Source organism: Ixodes scapularis, unplaced genomic scaffold, assembly GCF_016920785.2.
Source record: "Ixodes scapularis isolate PalLabHiFi unplaced genomic scaffold, ASM1692078v2 PGA_scaffold10__122_contigs__length_95168666, whole genome shotgun sequence".
Taxonomy (NCBI): Eukaryota; Metazoa; Arthropoda; class Arachnida; order Ixodida; family Ixodidae; genus Ixodes; species Ixodes scapularis.
In genome coordinates this window covers 52,133,473-52,139,728 of record NW_024609836.1, presented here as the reverse complement: position 1 = coordinate 52,139,728, position 6,256 = coordinate 52,133,473, and positions in this window count along the sequence as shown.

The window sequence follows — 6,256 nt, the reverse complement described above, 5'->3', positions numbered from 1 at the left end:
CGAAGCCAATCCAAAGCCGCCTGAGTGTCACGTGACCTTGGGAACCGGCTCCGCGACGCGCGGGACACGTTGTCACGTGTTACTTTCGCAGTTCTGGATTGGCCAGGACGGTTTGTAAGCTTCCGACGCGCTCTATCGTAAGTCAAAAACGGCGTGCGAGACTCTGCAGCACGGGTCTGTGCCCCGTCGTCGTTGAGTGGTTGTGTTTTCCCTCTCTTCGTTTTTTTTTTTTTTCCTCCTCTCCGACGCCTTTATATCATACACATACACACCGTCTCTCTCTCTTGTTCCGTTCCGAGGGGAGTCGATTTATGTTTTGCCCGTTCTCGACGTCGTGTTGGAAAATCTGCCCCCCGCGCGCGCATCCAGCCACGGGTCGAAAACGGCAAAAAGCGTCAAGCACTCCCCACTAAAGTGCATCCGCTCGAAAATGCCGTTTCTTTTCAGAGACGGCACTTTTCTGAAAACCGGTATTTCTTGGAAGGGGGCGTGTGCTTCGGGTCTTTCTCTCTCTTCCTCTTCCAAACACACGGATGCGGGACAGCACGGTAAGTTGGCAACAATAACCCCCCCCCCCCCTTTTTTTTTACCTCTCCCCCTCATCGTTTTTTTTTTAACTTCCCTACTTTCTAGCACAGAAAAAAGAAAGGGAACAATATCTAACACCCTCTAGAACTCCGTGTTCACCCCTAAGCTGGCAGTGCGGTGGGAACTACATACGCGTTAGACGGGCCAATTATACTCCTCCGTTTAAACCACCCCCTCTCCGCGCGTTGGTACAGGCGTGAGAGCCGAATCACGTGGTGAAAAGCTAGACGTCTGATTGGTCCGAGGAGCACGTAGCTTCCACCGCACTGTCAGCTTAGGCGCGAGCGGAACAGATTACAGAAACCGCGTTGCTCCCGTGTTCTCAGATGTCGTCCTCCTTATATTCCGTTTCGGCTTAGGAGGAACCGCTGCGCGCACTGCCCGGCATCTCGGCTAATTCAACGTCGTGTGAGTCACACGCAACCTCCGCGAGGCGTCACGGTGATGCTCGAAGCACGAGGTCACGTGATTCGTGAACGGCGCCGGATTGGCTGGCACGACTCGTCGCTTGCTCCGCTGCGGTGCACCGTAAAGTGAAACGGAGTTTTACCCGAATCGGGCCCGAAACGGTACACCGAGCTTCCGTCGGACGTCCTTCACCTGCCCCCCACGCGTTCGAGTGGGCGAAGCATTATTGCATTTTTCGAGTGTCCCCGTCTGCGCGTCCTAAGTCCTTACACTGCGCGCGCGCCCGCAATACGCGCCCGGGCTTTTCAAGTGCTCAACAGTTTGTAAAAAGAAAAAAGAAAATCAACAAAAGGCGACGTGCTGAGTCGGCTTTTGCAAGCGATGGTTTCGGTTATGGAAAAATTCCCGACGACGTAAAAGGTTCTCCTCGTTTTTTTTTTATTATTCTTGATATTATTATTATTTTCTAAATATCTTACTTTTTTTTTTTGTGTGTGTGCCACAGAACGTGCTTTTTGAAATTTGAATATAAGGCCGCCGACGGCGAGGCGGGTAGGCGGGCGCAACGGCTCTGGAGTCGGAAAATGGAGAGAGGATTGCTAGAGAATTCCGCTTATTATTATTGATTCCTCAATATCGAGCCCTCAGCGGATTATATATTCTAGTCGCTGACAGGATGCCGCATCTATAATGCGAACGCACTGCCCGCCCTCGGTGTGCGGGCGCGTTGAGTGAATCGGTCGTCATTTTCCGTTCTACGGTCTCCGACAGTTTAAGAAGGTCGGGGCGTGGCTTGCTGTATCCACGACGGGCCGCGGAACGATAACAGATATGCCCGGACACGCCCCGCTTTTCTTAAACTGTAAGCGTTCGAAGACGTTCGCAAGCGGCCACGCTTCAAAGGCCGTAGTCTGGCCGCCGCGAAAGGAAAATGCGTGGCAGTTGCACGTTCGCCTGGTAATCCCTGGGCACACGCGAGGCTTGACTATCAGTCAATTTATTCACCTTTTTGCACCAGGGCGCTGCTGTCTTGAATGTCGTCACCTCTGGTACGCCTGCGGTAAAACATCGTTTTGATCTCTTTTAAAGCTTTTAAACGAGAAGGTCGCCTCGATTGATGAAGACCAGACAACAAGACCTTGGTGCTTGAATTTCTTTAGATCGTCACCAATTGGACACCGGGGGCGTGGCGCAGACATGGAGACGCACGTCGGCGTCCGCGTCTGGTACTCATGCCCAGTCAATAAGAGTACGAGTCCGAGTACAACGCTGACGAAGCACTCGTGTGGAGGGATGTCGCGAACGTTTGTCGAACCCGAGGCTCGACTGGTTTTGGCAAACCTGCGACCTTTTTTGCAAAGTTCGACATACGGTAGGATGGATGGATGCTAATTCCTGTAGCCTTTATAAAGGGCGGTAGCTTGCGCCACCTAGCCTGGAAACCAGAAGTTCGATTTATGCCCTCACCCCACTAGCCAAGTTGCTCCCCCTCTGCATTTTTCTAACTATAACCGCGCAGTGTGTGATAACGCCAGAGTGACATTTAAGGGATCGGGCACAAAAGAAAGAAAAGTAGAAACATCATTCCTGGCTTTTTTTTTTCTCCTGACGAGGCAGTCGTCAATGCTCTTCTGGTCAAACCTAGTCGGTGAGAGATTAAGAGTAAAGTGAAAAGCTCCTCCCACTTTTGTAGAACGAACGCTGGAGAGGAGGTCGCCTCCTCTCCAAGGTTAGCTCTGCTGAAGCACTAACTAGTGGGAGAAGCTACTACTTTACTCTTAACTTGTCATTGACTATTGGAGGTTTCACTTCCTTCATCTCACTTGGCTCGTCCATTTTTGGAACCTTTTTTGGAACTTTTGCAGATTCCGCTGAAATTCTAATACGCTAGTATTTGTTAAATGTACAAAGCACTTACCGCTTGGTTTTTGTTTTCTTTTTTGTAGAAGAAACGAAGCTCATCTGCATGGCTGCCACAGCTTGATTGCGGAGATATATCTGTAATGGAAGGCAACGGTGTTTACGTGAGACGAGCACGTAGTTTCTGGGTACATTTCGAAATGGTGTATTGAGAAGCAATGTAGAAGTCGTATAAGCAACCCACCGTCCCTCACCCATCCAAAGAAACAAAAATATTCGTGAAGCCTCGTTGAGTTACGCCCTTTTACTTTGAAACTTACCGTGACCAGATATTTTCGGCTGGTCAGTGTACCCCCATTAATCACACTTTCGCAATGAACCACGCAACCACGCCTCGGTAGATGTCTCGACATTCTGACCCCGAAACGGTTTATTAATTTTACTCATTTATTTTATTCGTCGGCGAGCTTTATCACCTGAAATGCGTTCGATAAAGGGCGGCACTGAAAAAGAAAAAAAAAAAAATGAAACAGGCACAAACACGGGCGCCGTGTGCAACCGTGACCACCGCCGAGGAGTCTCGTCGTTTTCATCAAGCCCGCATTCATATTTCAGCTCCTGTTTCTTTTTCTTTTTTATTTTGAGGATGAGAGTTATCGCGTTCTGTTCACCTCTGAACTGACAGTGCGGTGGAAGCTAAGCGTTCTTTGGACCAATCGCACGTCCATCTTTTGTCACGTGATGACGCTTTCGCACCTACCCAATACAACCACCATAGAATCATCGAGCCCTCCGAACATCCTTTCTCGCTCCATGGAACACCACCGCATTCGGACGGCAGCCACTCGGCGATTGGACCCGAACCCGCTGTGCCGAGCCTCATTCGACGCGTTCATTGGACACGAGGTCCAGCCGAACGCTGACGCGACCTTCGTGACCAATCACGCGTCTTTGCTGGGTCACTGTGATGACGTCGAAATTCTGGCTTGCAGACTTTGAATATTTTACTCTCGGTTTCACCTTAAACCCGATCACGCAAGAAAAAAAAAAAAGCGCCGCATCACGGCGCGCTTTTGTCGTGTTTGATTGGTTTAGTCGGTTGATTGGTCCGGCGAAGCTCCCACCGCACTGTGAACGTATGGCGAGAGTCCCGCAGTCCTATGCCCGTTTCGACATCGCCTCACGTGCGCGACAAGTGTCGTCCTCCGTGACTGCGCGACGTCCCTTACGAGTTTGCGTGGCGTGACCTTTCGTACATGCACGCTCACGCGCTTCTCTACGTCAAGAACGGTTCCAAGCAAACACGTAGACATGTCGCAAAAGATTGATGTTTTTCCTTTTTCGTTTGTATTGCGGTTGATTTTGCAATTGCATGTTATGTCTACCACTAACTCTATAGTTTGCTTTCGCAAGTTTGTGGTTCGCGATTGCGAAAAGAAGTTGATTATATGAATCAACTCGTGACGGCTGCGTAATATCGTTGTCGCCGTAAAGGTGAGATATAGTCGATATGGAATTGCAAGTTTCTAGTAGCATCTTTTTTTGTATATATATAATCTTTTTTTTTTTTTTTGTCACGCGGCACATGTCGATTTGGAATATTCAGGCTATCGTGGAATTCAATATTATTTAGAGAGCATACCGGCGGTAGACGTAGTAATAATTATATACGAAACCAGTCTGGAGACGGGCGTGCATTTTCTGCGACAACATTCGCAATGGCAAACAGGTACACACCGTAAGAAATCTCGAGCCTCTAGTTTCCCGCAGAGCGCTTGGGAAAGCGAATCGATGCAACAGACGAAGCGAGCTCGGTAATTGATGAGTCTGGAAATATGATTAAGTCTAAATATATATATATATATATATATATATATATATATATATATATATATATATATATATATATATATATATATATATATATATATATATAAAAACAAGCTCTTTTTAAAGTGCTTCGATGCAAAAGGGTTTTATTTATTTATTTATTTATTTTGTGAAGGTTATGTATTGTTGATATATATCAACGTTGGTTCAGTTTCAGTTTGCATTTTAGAATGTAGCAAACATTTTTGTTTGAGAAACGTTTCTTTATTTTTCTTTCGAGCAGCTGATTTTCTTGTTGTATGTTATTCGTTCGCTCCTCCCAACGCGCCTTCCGCGCCCTGCAGGGGTGCGCGAACGGATAGCAGACGACAAAAATAATACGAACGCTCGTTGACTTTGAAATTTTTCTTTATCGAACTGAAAATTTAGCCCGGTTCTAAATGCGAACTGTAACTGCATTATCGCTCATATATTAGTTAAAATCATTTTTTATCGCGGTTATATCGCTCGTTGTCAGCCTCTCTTGACGACCTCAGCGTTTTTTTCGCGTTCACCGCGCCACCTGTGAGCGAGCCTGTAAACCCGTGTGCACACAAAAAACAGACCGGGGGGGAAACAAACGGCCGCCGCTTTTTCTCTATTTTTTTTTTTTTTTTTTAATTAGCCAGCTCTGAGTTGAGTTTTAGAAAAAGAAATTGTCATAAAACTGTTTTGCGAAACACGTTCGTGTGCCCTGTTTTAGTTAGGTAAGTTTAGAAATAAAGTTTTCCAAGGTGTGCCGAATGTGATGATCCTTACAACCGCAACCGTCAATGTTTTGTTGTTTTTTTTTTCTTTTTTTTCTATACAATTTAGAATTGCACTCTGGCGAAGTCTGGAAGAGTAAAAGCGACACGCGGCTATTTTGGAAAGTCATCAGCGCCCTGTCACAATTTTATCACTGACACAAATGAGCGAAGAAAACCTAATTTTAACGTGCTAATGTTACTGAAAACTCAAGATCGTACTTTATTGCAAAGGCTGTTACAACGGCAGCCTTCTAGAACCGTACATAGATAAAAAAAAAAGAAAAGAAAACAACAAACAGCAACTTGTTGGAGAAGTAATCGTTCGTGCTAGCTACAACGCTCTCGAGAGTTTTGTGTACATGTACAAGTTGGGCAAAGTCCTTTGCAATAGTGTTTCAAAAGTTGGCGATGAGCCTTACGCAAACTAACAATGAAGAAGACAAAGAAAGAAAAGTCCTGTAACTGTAACAAAAAAAAAAGCCCCCTAAAAACAAATCAGATATGGCTATCACAAATACACACGCCCCCAACCCCCTCCCTCCCCCCCCCCCCCCCCCCCAAAAAAAAAAAGGAAAAAGAAGAAAACAATGAAAAAAATGTTGTGAAATGCGCCCCCGTAAATTACACGACGTGTTCATCACGTAACCGGCGCTTATCGAGCTTTTCAGATGAGGTGTTTTGAGCGGGGTAAGGGAAGAGGGGTGGGGGGGCGTACAGTGTTTTAACCCGACCCACCATCAGGGTTTCGATTGCTACAGCGGCACTCTCCCATCTCATTAGCC